Here is an 18,004-nt window from a genome sequence, read left to right as displayed (position 1 = left end):
CACTTTGTTGCTACTCATCCACCTACAAAATATGCATGTTCAGGCATCTTCTCACCTAAGCTGCTTTTAAACCTGCCATTCAGAAGTGGTTTGGGGTTAAAGTTTCAGGCTGTAATTCTGCTTCATGATGTTCTGGGTACCTGGAAGAGGTTTTGAAATTGTTATTACCTGGTAACAGCAGGGAAAATTTGCTTCACAGAAAGATTCAAGAGTCCTACTTAGGTTGCCGAATTAAACACAGCAATGTTTTGGAAACAGAATTAAACATTTTTTCCTTTTTTTTATATGTTTATTTATTTATTTATTCTAGTTTAACCTCAGGCACTTAGATTTAGCCTGTGTTGTTCCATAAAAATATAAGGAATGGGTCTTAGCCCAGAGTAAATAAATAAGGTAAAGAAAACATCACCTTCCACGCTTTGCTGTGGGGTATAGAGCATCCCTAAAGAGGAATGAATCCTGCTGAGTTACCCTGCCCAGGGCCTCCAAGGGCAGCAGGCACTCAGGTCCGGGAGCTGGACAGGGCTTGGTACTTGCATCCCAAGCTCCAGGGCAAAGGAGTTGTTGCCTGTCCCCCCCGCACACCATGATATCCCCATATTAACTGTTCCAACTACCAGCACTAATTGCCAAAGTGCGTCCTTGCACTGGAAGCAAACACATTTGGGCAGAATAACCATCACCTTTCCCTGATTCTACAGTGAAGCCCTTATTTAGCCAGCAAAACACTCACCCCAGAGACCACAATGGAGCTGGAAGAGCTGGCATCTGTCATCAGGTTTAATACCCCAGCTGAAAGACCTAGCCAAGGCTTTGCAAGCCATAACGCGCGATGACAAATTTCGGATAAAGGACACTGACCACGTGGCCGTGATTACCATCAGGGGTTTATTGGCAGCAAAAGCCAGTGCACAGCTCACACAGCCATTTAAGGCTGCCTCTGATGCAGAGAAGGAAAGGAAACCCCATCTGGCAGGTGCTCTGATGCAGCAAAACACAGGTTAAGAGGCTTCCTCTGGTAAGGAACTACTTTCCAAATCACCAAATCTAAGAAAAAAAAAAATCCCACGCTCTTATCAACACAAAGTCCACATTTGCAGAAGCTTCTGCCACCCTGAAGAGCATCCTCACTGCCAAATGCTAACACCAACTGCGCTGATGGTAGCGAGAGTGCGACATTGTTCCCATCTCTGCTGTTTGAGCACATCAGCACATTTCTGCAGTACCAAGCACACTTTGCAACAGGAAGACTTAAAACTCAATTGCAAATTATGCTGTGTGTAGTGATAAGAAATTAATCTATTTTCATTATCTCATCCAATTCATGCAGCAAGGCTCCCATCGCCCTGCTGGACTCGCTCTGGGTGAGCCCAGTACACCCTGCACAGGTCGCTCTGTTTCTTCCTTCCTCAGAGCCACGAGAGCAGCTGGGGTGGGAAAAACCTGCAGCACTCGAACAACCCCTCCAAGTCCAGCATCTGAAGCCCCCACCAGCACCTATTTACAGCCAGCCCATAATTCAGTTTGATTCTCAGCAAACGCCACAAGCCAAGTCATTTTTGCATTATCCCAGCAAAAGTAATGACACACACACACATAAAAAAAAAATTGGGGTTTGTGGTTTCAAAAGCAGCGCTTAAGTGCCTGTCGACCACATCCTCATGATCCTTTCTGCTCTCCGTTTCGGATCGGAGTTTGATACATTTAAACCTTCCTGCAGTCCCCTTACAGCAAAGCCTCACCCAAGGGCTCGGGCTCGCTCAGGGCGCTGCAGGGGCTGGTGCCCCCCATCACTTTCCTACACACCCTTACACACAGCCTGTGAAACTGCACTTGCCTCTGGTCGCCCAGCCAGGAAGAAATTTAGGTCAAAGACCAGAGAAGAGTCACTGTCAGGTTTAAGGCAGAAGGAGGGAGGAATACCCTTTTCTGCTGTGATTTTGCTGTGATTCAGGCTCACGGCACAGAGGAAGCCACAGGAGAGGCAAAGGCTGTGCCCATGGTCACACGTCCCCATGCCCACCGTCCCCGCTCTGCCCTGTGTTCACTCCCTCAGCCTGCTGAGCATCCTCTAACATAACTGCTCAAATCTGCCTTTAAATTCACACTGCACAAGGAGCCAGCAGCCCCGACCCCCCTCCCCAGGCATGCACACCATGCAGCGGGGCTGCCAGCACCCAGGAGGAGCCTCTTATGCCAGCTGCTGGCATCCACAGCATTGAGCACCAGAGAGCTGCAGTGGTGAGCACCCCTATGCCAGACCTCCCACCTCTCCTGCACCGTGGTCATTTGCCAGCCCAGAGCACGAGGACGAGCCCAGACCATCAATCTTCCGTGTCAGCACCCCACCGTGGGCGACTCGGGCCAAGCCTTGGGACAGAAACTGCCCCGGACCCCGTGCTGCGTCCGCCCGCAGCCGTGAGTCAGCAGCCGAGGAGGGCAGCGAGCAGCTCCAGGGCGCCTGGTTCTATTTGCAGTGCTGCCGTTGATTCAGCACCAGAGATTAAGAAAGTGGCTTTACCACATCCTGGCAACACGGGGATTTAAAAAAAAATGAAATAAAATGCCATTAACCAAGGTTTGTTTAATCAGGATTTGCAAAGCACTGAGAGATACTCAGGCACCATTCTGCCCAGAGGAACATCATCATGTGCTAATCACCAAGTGTCAAGGTATAGGGAGTTGCTTGTTTCTATCGAGAGGTACAAAAGCCCTCGGGCAGGCTAAGCGCCTCACTTACACCTCCCGAGCTGTTTCCTTGCTCCTGGGGATACCTCTGTGCCCCTGGAACCGGCTGGGCGTTCGATTTACGACATGCGACGCCTTCAGATGAAAGGCCCAGGGATGTGAACACACCCGAGATGGGGGCTTTGGCTGGGCGACAGCCAACAGGATCATGTCCAGGGCCATCTTTGGTTTCTGAAGCTGCTCCAGCTGCTGAAACAGAGCACCTTGCATTAGAGACAGAGCACCAGGGGATGCGGAGTTTCACCAGCCGTCTTACCTCAAGACTAAATCGTGTCTTCGCTTCTCCTTACCTTCACAGCAATAAATGCAAGAGAGGATTTATTGCTTTTTAACAAGTGCCACAGAACATCCATTTCATTAATTTACACGGGAGCGGGGGGGGGGAAGGAGATGCCTGTTCAATAAATTCTCCCAGACTATTGCTTTGAAACAAACAACTCTGCGGATCCGGGCTGTGGATGTCACAGCAGAGGCTTTTATCCAAATGAGCTATGCATTCTTGATGAAATGACTAAAATGCTTCAAGAAAATAAAAAAAAAAAAAGGAAAAAAGAGGGTGGAGACAAAGAAGCTGCTCTCTACAAAAGGCAACGTATCACTAACATGTATGAACTCCCAGTGGTGTATTAAAAAAATAAAAATAAAACCCCTCTGAACCACAGCTGCATCCTTCGCTTGCACTGCTGTGTTATTTTAGCTCGGAGGGAAAAAATGACATTTGCTAGTGCCTTTTTCTTCTCTCTCCCCTCCCACCCAAAGAGGAAAAACTGTGTGTTTGTCTTCTGCCTAGTGTTTACCACGCAGCTGGTGCGGCTCCGCTCCCCCGGGACCGGGGAGAAAGGGGAGAGTGCTTGGAGAGGGGTGGCTTCAGGGAGGGACCCTTCCCAGCTGGTTCGGTGGGGAGGGTGGAGCAAAGGAAAGGGATGGTCTGACCCCCACCCCGAGCACCGCAGGGCTGCAGATGTGAACAGGGAATACAAAATCCCGCCTGAGCCCACAGCATTTCTATGACAATGGAAAATAAACAGCTCCATATTTGTTTATTTAGTTAACTTCTGAGGGATTTGTTTTGTGCTACTGAAGAAGAGGAAATGAGGATGAGATGAGGGTGACTGGGCGGCCCCACAGACCCCGCTGCTGCCAGCACCAATCCTTGCGGCCAAGCTGGGTGCTCTCCTGACTGTGTCACCCCAGGGAAACCTGCAGTGACACGGTGCTGGCCCTTTGCAGGGCTGCCTCGAGATGACCAAACGCATCCCAGGTGTGATGTCTCAGCACGTGAAGTGCTCCAGGCCGAGGGGCAGGTGCTGCTCCTTGGCTGCCCAGGGACTCAGAGGGGACCCGAGGTCCAGGGGCTCATCCCAGCTTTGCCCTGTTTTGTGACCAAGGACCACCACGCCAGTTATCGCGGCTGCACAGGGTCAGTAATACATAACCAAATTGTCAGTGCACAGGGTGGTTGGGGGGTACCTAATGTTGGTTACTCGGTGTCCAGGGGCACCCCAACCCTTACGCTGCTCCCTGCGCATCACCACTGCGCAAGGATCCAGGAGCATCTTTGCCTTGGGGAGGGGTAGGCTGGGATGCAACTAGGGTGAGGACGTCAGGTGAGACAGGGAGCATGATGGGTGCCTCTGCACATCACAAGGTGAACCCCCTTCCATGCACAAACAGCTGCACAACATCAGAAGCTGTGGCACAAAGACACTGAAGGAGCAGAGGCAGAAGGATGGAGCAGGGAAACATTGATCAAGGTTACCCAGTCAGTCTGTAGCAGAGCCAGGGCAAGAAATTTTGTCTACTGGCACCTACTGTAATGCTGATTTCCATTAGATTATGGCATAATGCCTTGCACTTTAATTACACAAGCTTCGAGCTTCCCGGTTTCCATTTCGCCTTTCCATTTCATATCACTTCTCTCTTACAGAAAGAAAATCAGAGGCAGACAAATACCAACATGTGCAAACACATCCTTACCCTCACCATCCACCAGAACATATCAAACAAATCCAACACTGGTGGCGCAAGCACATACTGCTCTCTCCCCGTGCTATTCTCAACATATTTTGTCAGGAGCAAATCTTTCATTTGTACACTGATTTCTGAGATCCAAATCAAGGACAGCATCTTTCCTTCTGCTGAAAACAAACCAAGAAAACCAACCAAAAATCCACAGGGAAGGTAGCTGCCCCTAAGCTGGAGACGAGCAGACTCACTCATCGGTGCTCAGGCCCACCTGAGGCTTGTTTCAGGATCAGGACTCAAGTGTCCCATTTATTGAAGGTACCTAAAGGCCAGGAGCAGTAGCAGGGCACTGGAGGACCATCTTGAATAAGCCCCAGTGGGGAGACACCGACCTCCTGGGGAGGAACGTTCCTGCAAAGCCTTGTGAAACGCCCATTGGCGTTGACAATCCTTTTAGCAATGCCTGTTGTGACAGGACAAGGAGTAATGGTTTTAAACTAAATGAGGGGAGGTTTAGACTGGATATAAGGAAGAAATTTTTTACAGTGAGGGTGGTCAAACACTGGCACAGGTTGCCCGGAGAGGTAGTAGAGGCCCTGTGCCTGGAAACATTCAAGGCCAGGTTGGACGGGGCTCTGAGAAACCTGGTCTAGTTGAAGATGTCTTTGCTCACTGCAGGGGGGTTGGGCCAGATGACCTCTAAGGTCCCTTCCAACCCAAAGCATTCTATGATTCAGTGATTTTAAACATGTCCTGTCCTCCACGGGCCTGTTGGAAACTAGTTGTGTTTCCTCAAACACAATATACCCCACTTCATGCGGTTTTTTACATCATTACCATAAAATGAACTCTATTTAGACCAATACCCAAGGGATTTTCTGTTCCCATCCAGGCCCCAGTCCTCTTCCCCCAGTTCTGCCAGGCCCGTGGGCATAGGCAACCACTGTCCTCAGCAACCTCTAAAGGCAAATATTGAAGGTAAGGCGTGCAGGTATTTGTTTAAACAATTGGCAAATACACGACTCTTATCACAAAGTGTTCTGTTTGATCTATTTTGCCATCAGACAACAGTAAAAGCACAGGGTTTTACTAAAAAGTGTATAAAAATATTCTTTTTCCCAATAATTACTTTTCACATTTTCTAGTTATAAAAAGAGAGAGGAATTATTCTTTTTATTTTAAGACAGATTTTCTGATGATTTCCAGACTTGTTTTTAAAAATCTTCCCACAAATACCGACATTGCCGCTGCCCCCGATTTCTACCACGCTTGTCACTGCAGTATCTAAGCACCTCACAAACCTCAATTAACCTCAGTCATCCTAGGAGGTAAAAACATATTAATAAGCCTGTCTCAGATATGGATAGACTGAAGCCGTGAGCGAACGAGGCCAGCATTTCCCACCGAGTGCCAAGGCACAGTCCCTCGCTGACACAGCCTGGTTTGGGGAGCAGAGGGGAGCTCCAAGGCTCTGCACCTTCCCGCGGCACGTCAGGAGCACACAATGCAGTGAAGCAGCTCCGGGAGCTGGTGGCAAAGCCAGTTCAACTGGAATACGGAGGCTAATTACATCTTACTATCCCTGCTGAAATAATTCTGCTCAACCAGATGCAATGCCTAAATCACCAGATCAGTTTTTCCAGAAGTAAACCAAGTTTTGAACCCAAAATTGCTGCACTTCAATCCTAAATTCAATCCTATCGATTTCTTTGCCCTCCATCTTTCCCTGTGCTCTGATATGGAACTCATTACCACTCCCTCATAACTTTTACTGGTCTGATCTACACGGGATCTGTAAGATAACAAACTGCTGTCATTCTAATTTTAAAAGCAAGGACTGGAACACAGACAAATTAATTTGGTTAGCTACTATCACGCAGATATACGGCACAGCAAGGAGAGGGACACCCCAAGTCAGAGGCTCAGCTTAACATCCGTTCAGCTGTTCTACAGTTCCTCTGAGATATCAGCTGGGATTTGACCTTGTAGCTACTTGAGCAAAGACAGAGAGCTCTAACACAACCTTCAAAGAGACAGTATTACATGGCTGCTTCCTATAACATGCAAAGATAATGCTAACATATTTTTAAATTATGCATTATCAAAGAAGACAATGAGAGATTAAGGCTGCTCATATTTTTCCAACAGAAATTTTCAGTCTTTTTTACAGCAGCTTTGTCACAGAGTTTAAGGCTCACGGAATTACAGTTACTCTGCTTTATTACACCTCTGACCCTCTCAAAAGGCAATTTCCCAGGTTATAAAGCCACCTAAAATGTAACGCATGTTACCTTACTCCTGTCTTCCTAGGAGCAATAAGCCCATGAAACACAACGGCAGACGATATCCAACACCTTGTCCACAAGACAGAGAGCCTGATCCGTGGCAGTTTGCAGGCAACATCTTCCACTTGTTGGGGACACACACCTGGATAAGACGTCACTACACAGCAGTACAGAAAGTCCAAACATTTCCCTTCTGCAGACCAGGCTGACAACTTCTTCTGCCACCCTAAATAGATTTCTAGCTTCTCTTCCACCAGCCACAGCCTCCCATCCTTCCTCTCCTCATTTGACACAAATGAGATACATCCCAACCAATTAGCTAATAATTAAACCTAACTTCCAGGGCTGAGAACCTTTCAGGGCACAGGTTGCCGAGCTAAGATCTCCTTCCAGCCAGCTTTCCACAAGTTTCAGCACAACATACACTTTCGTCTCCGAGCAGCTCCACTGCCGTTCTCACATCTTCGGGGCGATGCGTGTAGCAGGGGCTGTGAGTTCCCCAGACCAGTGCCCGCCCCGGTTGCTGCTCTCCCTTTATCTCCCTTTGCTGCAACAGAGAGACACCAACAGAAGGAACCAGAGCTTTTGGTCCCCTGCCAAAGTCCCTTCCTCTGTGCAAATTGCCCGGAAAAAGGTTTGTGACACCAGCCTTTGCATATGTCTTTTTTTCTTCTCTTTTTTTCTTTTTTGTTTTTTTTCACAGTCCTGCCCTGATTCCTGAAGTCCTTCCCCCTCCCCAGCCCGACCCCTTGGCAGCTCCCTGATCTGTTCTCCATCGCATCTGCTGCCTTTGCAGGCGCTCCCCTCTCACAGGGTGTGCGGTTTCCATCACCTGCTCATTTGACACGCTGCAAGCCTTCTGTTTGCTAAGCTTAGAGATTATTCTGCCAGCCAGGAAACCATGTGAGATTGGTGGCGAGACCCAAGCTGAAAACAAAACTCGAGACAAAAGCATTCAAAGGGACTGCAAAACTGTTCGGATTAGCAGCAGGTGACAAAGGGGCTTTTACAGGCAGGCCAGTAACACACACTCTGCCTTCCCTTAGTGTCACTGCAAAGGGAATTTGCTGATCTCAGGTGTCAAGGGGAAAAAAAAAAACAAAACAAAGAGCTGGATGCAAAGAGAAAATCCTGCCAAAACTGGCCTTGCACTGGGGGAGGACGGGGTGGGCTGGCAAAGCTGCAGGGAGAAGCTGAGCCCCTGCTCCCCATCATCACCCTGCCCCAGGGATGCTCATTTTTATTTCTCCCTCTGGAGCGACACGTGGACCCATCAGGACTTAGCTGAATTGCCTATGGAAGAACATAAGTCCTTCCCTGGCGCCGGGGTGGGACGGCAGCGAGGGCCACCGGGCTGGTGGGAGCTCAGCCCAGCACACGCTGCGTGGGGCTGGACGGGTAATTCGCCATGGACCTCGGTCAGCAAGATGTGACTGCCTCGAGTTAAAAGCAGAAACAGTTTAATAAGAAATGTGCCTCTGAGTCACGATGCTCCGGGGACTGGTGGTGTGCTGTCTTATCCACCAGCCTTGCTCGGGGACTTTCTTAAGGTCAGGGTCTGGGCTTAAAATTGCCCAGCTGTGAACAGAGTAAACACTTGGTCATGTTTGCTTGCTCAAGCTAAAGGTGAGTCACTTGTAATAACTTTCAGAGGGAAAATTATATGAGTAATACTTTGAGGAAAACGGTATGAAAAATACGAAGAGGGAGATTTGTGCTGTATTTAATAATCACGAGCCCTCGCAGAATCATGATCCTCCCAGAGAACCATTCCTAACGCTTGCCATCATTTGATTGCACTGCTCTGGAGCGTGCTAACCCTAAAATGGTCTGCAAATACATTTGTGTCTCTCAGCCCTATCTGTGTTTAGAGAGCGTCTTGGAGAACACATTAAACACTTCAGCTGCTAAAGCAAGTGTCAGCGCCAACCCAAGAGCCTCTGAAGTAAATGATGTCGTTAACCACATCATGGGAATACTCGTATTAATCTCCCGGCTCTGTGCAAACCTGCTTTGCTACACCAGAGCCACAGGTGTCAAAGCCGGTGTGTTGGCACATTTTCAGCAGCTCACAGCAGCCGGCGCCGGCAGCGGGGAGAGCTGCGAGGCTGGACCCTGCTGCTGGCTCCTGCTGAGCTGCAAATGGAGGAGCAGGCGGGAGATCCCAGCCAGGGCTCCCCGCAGCCAGCGCTTACCTCTCCGCTTGCCAGCATCTCCCCGGCCCCGCCGAGCTCCTGCGGCCACCACGCTCCCAGCCCGGCAGAGCAAAGCCAGCCCGACACATCAGCCTGGACGGCTGAGCCCCGGCCCTGCGTGATGGCCTCCGACCATCGCCTGCTGCTGGGTTATTCTCCTGGGGCTTCATACAGGGGGAGTGCATGGAAAACCTGGGTCTTTTCCTCAAATAAATAGTCTTTGTTGGGTCTTTTCCTTAAAAAAGACCCCAAACCCCCTATTTTTCTGCAGAGAAATCATGAAAAGTGTTGCACAGGAGTCAGAGGACCCACGACACCTCCAGGTGGGCGTCCATGTCTCCGGGGCGAGGTGTGTCCCGATGGGAGTGCTCAGGAAGGACAGGGCACCGATGGCACGCAGCGTCAGCTTGGCCGGTGCCCTGCTAAAATACGAACACCCACAGCGCTCGCCAAGAGCCCGGCTCGGGGCGCAGGCAGCATCTCCCCGCACAGCGCCAGCACCGCTCCCCCCAGCAGCGCTGCCTTCGCCTCCCTGGCACCCCGGCTGACCACCCTGCGTTTGCCGCTGCTGCCCGTACGTGCACCAAGGCAGCACCAAGACGTGACCCCGCCAGGCGGGCTCTGCATCACTGGTGGAAAAAGAGATGGGCACGTGCCCACAGCTGTGCCTGGCAGCGGGGCTGCGTCCAGACCACACAGCTCCCCAGCTGCCCAGCTCAGCCGCGCGGGAGGCAACGTCCCGGCGCTCACCACCGTTGGACACGCAGCACTAGACTGAGCCCAGCGAGGCAATGCTGCTGCTGCTAAGAAGCAAAAACATAAAAAGTGTTCCATGGCTAATGTATCCCATCAGCTTTTCTAACCTCTTCAAATATAACTGTTCCTTAGAGGGCTTATTGTTATTATTAATGTACGTAAAATTAATCCTTCTGTGCTATTCGTTGTTTTGTCTGTAAGCCTGCGTTCTGTGCATTTTCTGCACTGATACGGAGGGATGCGCTGTACTTCCAGCCAGCACTCTAGGAATTTTGACAAGGACAACAAGCTCTTGGTTTCCCTGGCCACCATCGCCAGGTTAATGCATTTGCAAGACAAACCGTTGTCAGAAACCTTAGGGGCAGTCCCCAGGGAGAACACTTTGGAAGTGAAGGTGTTAATTCCTGGATGGATGAATAGAAAACAGGCCATCGACAGCCACAAGAGTGAGTGGAGATCTGCAGCCTCTCAGAGAGCAAACCTGGGACTTGGAGCTATGAGGAGATAGAGGGCAGGTGGAGTTGTTTATCTTGGCGAGCGGTGAAGCCTGGCTGCTAAGGCCGGGAGTCCTGGCTGCTCCTCTCACACAGCTCTCATAGTACGCCATGATCCGGTCTGGAAGGTTGGCCAAACCCCCAGAGAAGCTCAAGCATCAGCTCCACACATCAAGCCTTGAGCTTGCTGGCACATCTGAAGTTTGGATTTGCAGCGTGTTAAAGCATCGTGGGGGGCTGAGCGAAGGCTGAGCTGCGGGCGGGCGTGTGGCAGAGCACGTCTCCAGCCCCAGGGCAGAGCCGCAGGTGCCCCAGCCGCGGTGCAGGCAGATGTCGGTGCACGGCCCTGCCCTGCCGCCGTGGGTACGGGATGCGCGTGGCCGAGCGAGATGCTCCGCTCGGAGCCATCAGCTTTCCCTCGCTGCCCTTGTTACTTTGCACCAGGAGGCCTTGCTAGCACTGCTGGGCAGCAGGACTCCTGACACAGCTGTAATGCAATTTTGCATGTGTTAATTTCATTTCTTAGCTTTGCTTAATATCAGTTATTATTCTGCTGAGATCGTAACCAGGAACGGGTGAAGCTGGTTCAGAGAAAACAGCCAAGCCCATGCCTTTCATTTCCCCTCTCCTCCCAACTGCTGTGACCTTTGCCCATCATTAGAACCAAAATTGAAATAAGCCTTTTCGTTCTGAGGCTCTGAAATACTCAGCTCTGAGTCAAACTCCTGGAACAAGGGAACTGATTCAGACGGCCACAAGCTATTGTTTCAGTTCCACCTTAAAGCAGTTCCAGCTCCGTCAGCTCTTTTCTTTCCTCCTTTTAAAGCACAGCTGGGAGCAGCCCAGTAAGAAGCCAGTTGACATGGGATGGAGGCTCTGGGCTGCCCCCAGCTCTTTCCAAAGCCCCCACGCTCCCAGAGAGCACCACGGCAAGCAGCAGCAGGCATCTCCCACACCTTTCTGCTCCCTGTCATGCAGGGCATAGATCTGGTCCACCACTGCCTTGCTAGGAAACCAGCACCGTGCTATGGCAAATGCTGGCTGGATGGCTCCTGAGGCATGAAGCTGGTCCTTTGGAGCAGAGGGAGATTATCTTGTGGTTTTACGAGCTCCCCAAACAGCCAGCAGCTGGTACTTTATCCCTTGGAGAAGTGAAGAAGCCCCACTCAAAGCACTGCTCTCTACAGTTTCTCTCCACTGCAGCACACATACTATTAGGCACCACCACAACACTCTGCTTGGACATCAGTGCGACCTGCGCCGTTTCTGGATGAGGGCTAATTGCATCTGCATAAGCGCTTTTCCCAGTCTCACCATGTTTCTGAACCACAGGTTTGTACTGGTACAGCAACCTCGGTGTAGCTACACCCATGCTCAATCCTCCGAAGTAGGTAAGCCAAGCCCCTAGGAAAAAGGCTATTATGGGTTCTCTGAGTCACCGTGTGCCTTCTCCAGTTGTACTTAAACCTGATACCGATCCATACTTTTGTTGAAAGCAGAAATTAAGCAGATGAACAAGCAGCTGGGAAGGGACTTTAAAGACTTTTTTATCAAAGGTGATTTCAAAATATTTTCCAACTCGGCATTCTTTACTGCAAATACCCCACCCAGGGTTTCCAGGGGCCTTTGGGGTAAGAAGATCGGTGTTGTAAGGAAGCATCTCCTCTGCCAAAGTCTGTTATTTGAGGAGCTCCTACTTGCAAAATAACACAGGCACCTGTTGTTTGTTTTGGCAATTCTGAAATCGCAGTGTTCCCATAGACTCCACACACACGCACTGGCTCTGGGAGAGCTCTCGGTCTCAGTACTGGAAGATATAATGTTATTTAAATAAAAAACTCCTCAAGGTTTCTGAGTGATTTAGCAAAGGCTGCATGGAAAAATTACTGTGCAACCATCAAATAGTGGAGACTCAGGCCCAAAAGCTGTCTTCATTGGAAGGAAAGCATGCTAGCCATGACGGCGGCTGAGGGCAGCTGCTGGTAATAGAAGCACTTCTTGACAAAGAAAGATGGGATTTGCTTTTGGAGCACCCTTTGCTACCTGGTGTCATGGAAGTCTCCCAATTAACGAGGGACTTACCCATCGCTTGTGTGTTTTCTGGCCATGTACACACGGGACTTGATTCATCTCCAGGCCATGATGGGCTGAAGTCAGAATGACGATCCAGATTTGGACATTCAGGGGTAAATTCAGAAAGCTGAGCAGTCCTGCTCAGCTCTGGCGATGCAGTCAGAGTGTCGGTAGGTACGAGGGCTCGGGGAAGCAGAGAAGCCAGCCACACCAAGCAGAAAACCCTAAAGCAGACAAAGCTCACACTGACTCTGGAGCACAGGCGTAAGATTTCTGCTCCACTTAGTGTCTCCTGTGGGTCATAGTTTGAAGCCAGTAGGAGATACACACCCACACAAACTGCTGGCAAAATGGATAAAACCCAGATATAATCCGAGCTTTAACACCACTGAGAGCTAGTGCTGGGACACATGCGGGAAGGCTCGAAGGTGTGCTGGTGCAGGACCCTGGAGTAGGGCAGGCATGGGGACCCTCTGCACTGCACTAGGGAGGATAGGACAACATCTGCAATGAGGCTTTCTAGCCTCTTCCAGAAAAAAAGCAAACCCATGGATGTTAACTGCAGAGTCGCGTGTGAAGTAATAACCAGTTACCTTAACACCCAGGTTCTTGCCTGAAACACGTTTGTTTTGTACACTGTTTATGCAGAAGATTTTTTCAGACACCCAAGACAGTTGTGATTAGTCACCTTAATGTTCAGCATTTATCCATATCTATCTCACGGTAGTTAACATACGCAAGTCAGCCAGGCTTAGCAAATCTTTGCCCTTTTCTACATTATTGATCTGACATTTCCTCTGGAGTATTTCAACTGAGAATTAAATTAACGGCGTATCTATGGACATTACCTAGTTAAAACAGACCAGCTGCACAGACTGGCACACCCTTTGTTTAGTCAATCACAATCTTCCTTTTATTAATACATGAAACCTTGTTGTTATTTCTTAAAAGTGGAAGATGCCATTAGTAATGCTAATGAAATCTGCCAGATTCATTACGCCCGGCGCTCGCCAGACAACCCTGAAAGAGCTCTCTCCATCCGATGGAGGCCTCGCGCTGCAGTTCCCAGGCAGTAATAATGACTTGTTTGCTTTTCATCAGACATCTTCGGGAGAAGATATGCCATTAACTGTGTCGTGACCAGACATACCAGTCCTCTGCTGAAGTTGGGGCATCTCCAAGGGTCCCCTGGAACAGCCCCTCATTAGTCCTGGCACCAAGGAGGAGACAGCATGGGTGTGAAAGGCATGTTCTCTGCTCTTTCCCTCACTTCCCACATTCTCTTTTTCAAGCTTAAACTGTTGAGTTATTTCCACAGTTAAATATTCATTTTCACGTTTTCTTTTATGTCAAGGTAACACCATCGAAGGATCAGCAGGAAAAACAAACTATTTAGAAAAGACTGTTTGGCCTGAGGAAGAGGTGTCCTCAGCATGGACTCAACCGCTTTCCCAGATTTACAGGGCTTTCTTTGGTATTTAATAAAGATTGTTGTTCTGACAATAAAGAGAAACATCTGCTGCCTTGTAAGTGTCTGGCCTACTTTAACAGCCTTTATTTTTCCTTCTTAAGAAAACAGTTTGGTTTGATTAAGACTCAAGCTAGTATTTTATACTTTGATACATCCCCTGCTTGTTGAAATCCTACCTGAAATCTTAAAAAAAACCTTACCAAAACAAAACACTACATTAAATGAAAGTCTGGAGGACATGTGAAGGCCCAGAGACTTCAAAGAAGCACTTTCAAGACTAGAGACTGGATCTAAAGACCTTTATATTGCTCCAGCCACAAAAGAGGCCTTCAGATGGGGTCTGCACAAAGTGCTGCGCACAGGCTAGGGCTTCGCTTGCACAAAGCTCTGCTGCAGCTGAGGAGAGTCCCAGTGTGCACACACACACACAGGTCTCATGAAGACTAAACTGGGATAAGATCCCCAGGCTTTGACGCTGGCTGCTCTTCTACCCAGCTGAAGAGCAACGAATCCAAGAGCTACTTGCTGCCGGCGGACTTGGAGATGTCATGGGAGAAACTGAGGTTGCTTTAACCCCTGCAGAACTGAGTCTTCAGAGCGAAACAAGAGGAGTCTTCAGTCTGAGGAATGATAGTAAATACAGAATAAGGAAAACAAATTTAAGCTGATGTTTTTTATGACATATAAATCTCTGAACAGGAATCAGTGCAGACTTGTTGGCTCCAAGCATAAAATACCTGTAGGTAAATAAAAATCCTTATGCCACATGTATTGCCCTTCAGTTATTCATCCATGGGATACCTAAAAAGAGGTTTTTACTGTAAGATTTCACTTGCTTCTTTTAACTCTTTCACTTTTCATTTGCAAAAGAAAAGCTGCAATAGAAGATGATTAATGTTAATGTTGGTAAATGCACACTACACTGGGCAAAGTCATGCAGTATCCAGGCAGATGATGGCTTTCCGTAAAAGCATTTCAGCAGCGCAGATGAACCCCAGCGGAGCTCAGGCTTAGGGCAGGTTTGATGCTGCTACATGCTCCAGGTTGCTGCTCTGCACCCCATCGGGACTGGTCATGGGGCAAGGGATTAAGCACACAGCAAGTGTGTGCAGCCTCTGAGCTGCAGTGGGAGACAGTCCTCGTGCTAAAAACTCACCACCTGAATAGTCCTGCTCAGCAAAAAAACCTTCTCCGTTTCAGAGATAGGGAAATGATGTGATCCACTTCCTCGCACAGCTTAGCTGATGCAGTTTAGGAATAATCCGCCTTGCTTCTGCTATCAAATAAAAAAAAAAACAACTTTGCTTCTACTCACCCAAAGCTTCCAGTTGTGTAAAAGCAGGTGGTACATTTCACAAATACCCACTGGGGATTAGGCTGGGACCACTAAACTCCTTTCACTTGTAAGATAAGGGATAGTTAAAGCTCAGGTCTCCAGAGGTGCGAGGCAGATGCATTCCCCCCACACTGCCCAGCTACCGCCCGTGCAGCCCTCCATGCTGTGAAACCCCCGGCAGACCCACTGCCTGCACATCGCCTCCCACCCCCCACAGGCACCACCCTCACCCATGCCCTCCGCATTTTGTTTCCCCTGATGACTCTCCCTGTTTTAGCACAGACGTTTAATTCATTCCCACTTTATAGTTTAATTGCTGAACTCATGCTGTAGGACTGGAGAAGGACACAAAATATAAGACCAAATTCCTGGAAACCTTACAACACCCAACCACAATCCACTTTTTGCAAAGAAGAAATCACCTCAGGTCAGCTTCTGCACAGCCAGTTTACTCAGCCAAGAGAGTTGTTGGAGCAAATAATGGAGGAATAATATGACAAAACATAATATTAGCAATAACTGCCATTACTGATGGACCTTTGAATGAGATGTGCTCCGTGTGCTGCACATGCCTCACTTGCTGTCGTTTTCTTGGTCTGAACAGATTTGCTGAAGATTTGAGCCCTAATCTGTGCCATGTAACTTTATCTGCAGCGTTTGTATTTGTATGCTGATCTTCTGTGGTTAGGTGTAGGCTTTGGCTCCCAGGGGGACTCCCTAACACAATTTGATTGTATCTGTTCCAAATAACTGCATGCTAGTTTTTACATAGAGAAAAGGTTTTGGTTTTCTTTTTAAAAATAATAACAAAAAAATTTTGGCGCCTGACGCTGATGTTCACCCTGGATTTCAGAATTGCAAAGCAGCAAAGGCATCCGCTGTCTTTGCCAAAGGGCCTCATCCAGGTGCCCAAAACAAAGCACACAAAGTCTCTGGTCACTGCTGTAAATCCACTCACAGAATCACAGAACGGTACGGGTTGGAAGGGACCTCTGTGGGTCACCTAGTCCAACCCCCCTGCCGAAGCAGGGTCACCCAGAGCAGGCTGCACAGGACCTTCTCCAGGCGGGTCTTGAATATCTCCAGAGAAGGAGAATCCACAACCTCCCTGGGCAGCCTGTTCCAGGGCTCCCTCACCCTCAGAGGGAAGAAGTTCTTCCTCGTGTTCGGCTGGAACTTCCTCTGCTTCGGTTTGTGCCCTTTGCCCCTTGTCCTGTCGCTGGGCACCACTGAAAAGGGTCTGGCCCCGTGCTCCTGACACCCACCCTTCTGATATTTATAAGCATTTATTAGGTCCCCTCTCAGCCTTCTCTTCTTCAAGCTAAACAAGTCCAGCTCCCTCAGCCTTTCCTCACAGGAGAGATGCTCCAGTCCCCTCATCATCCTCGCAGTCCTCCGCTGGACTCTCTCCAGCAGATCCTCATCATTTGAGGGTGTCCGTCCCGCAGCCCTCCTCTGGCACAGCCAGGCTCCCGGCTGGGGCCAGCGACGCTTTGTGAGCTGGCAGGCAGGGCTCATGATCCAGCCGTAATTCACATGTGATTACAGAGACAGTCAAATCATGCCAAGCACATAGATCCTCAGCTGATGTAAATCAGTGAGAGTCCACAGAGCCCATTTGCACATCAGCCCAAGAGGAGCAGTCACTGAATCACTTTGCACCAAAAATGCAAGAAGCCAAGCTCACACCGTAAACTGTTACCAATTAATGCCGGTTTTTTAACATGCTCAAAATGAAACTGTCCTTGTCAGGATCATTATCCTGCAAGGGAAGAGCACCTGCCTTTCCTATGGCCACAGTCTCCCTTTTTCTTTATCTTGGGCTTCTGACTCCTTAATCTGTTGTGGAATGTCATTTAATTAAGCATTTTCAGGGTTCACTCTAGGCCGTGGGATTATGCAGTAAGCAGGCAACGCTGGCCTGAAGTTGCAATAATTAAGGCCGCGAAGGACAGCTTGGCACTTTGTCGAATCAAGGAGCCAACATAAATATGCCAGAGCTGGTACTAAACATTTCCACGGCAGAAGCATTCAGACTTACTAGATGGGGTTTTCCCTAATCACACAAGAAACAGAGAAATAAAAAAGTGCATTTTTCCCTTAAAATAAATTTAAAAGTAAATAGAGGAAAGATATTAGAAACATTCTTGACACTACAGCACCTGCCCAGGTTTATAGCCTCTTAGTAAGGGATTACTGAACACTAGGAATAGGGAGAGCTGGCCAGCATACGGCACCGTTGTCTTATGTGCTGCAGCTCCAAACCCGACCTCAGCCCTTGGACGTGTGAGCAGCTCCACAAGGCCGAGAGCTGCCAGGGATCCGGCCGGCAGAGCTGCCAGGGTGCCACCGGGCCAGCCGTGCCTGTCCCACCGCGGCAGCTCGCCTCTATGTCCGCCCGGCTGAGGTGGAACAGGGCCAGGGCTGGTGCTGGAAAGCACTGGTACCTTTCCACCAGCTCCACAGAGCTACCCAGACTGCTCCCTGGGCATCATCCCCTCTCCTGATTGTTCTCCACTCTCTCCTTCCCGCTCTGGTCCTGCGCCCCACAGCATTAAACTGTGGAGATTCAGACAAATGCCTGTGGAAAAAGACAAAACCTCAGCACGTGAGACCGGTGCCCCCCTGGCAGGTTTCCATGCTGGCGATAGCCGGTGGCCACCCAGCACTCCCGGCCTGGA

Source organism: Opisthocomus hoazin, chromosome 13, assembly GCF_030867145.1.
Source record: "Opisthocomus hoazin isolate bOpiHoa1 chromosome 13, bOpiHoa1.hap1, whole genome shotgun sequence".
NCBI lineage: Eukaryota > Metazoa > Chordata > Aves > Opisthocomiformes > Opisthocomidae > Opisthocomus > Opisthocomus hoazin.
This window is presented reverse-complemented; position numbering follows the sequence as displayed.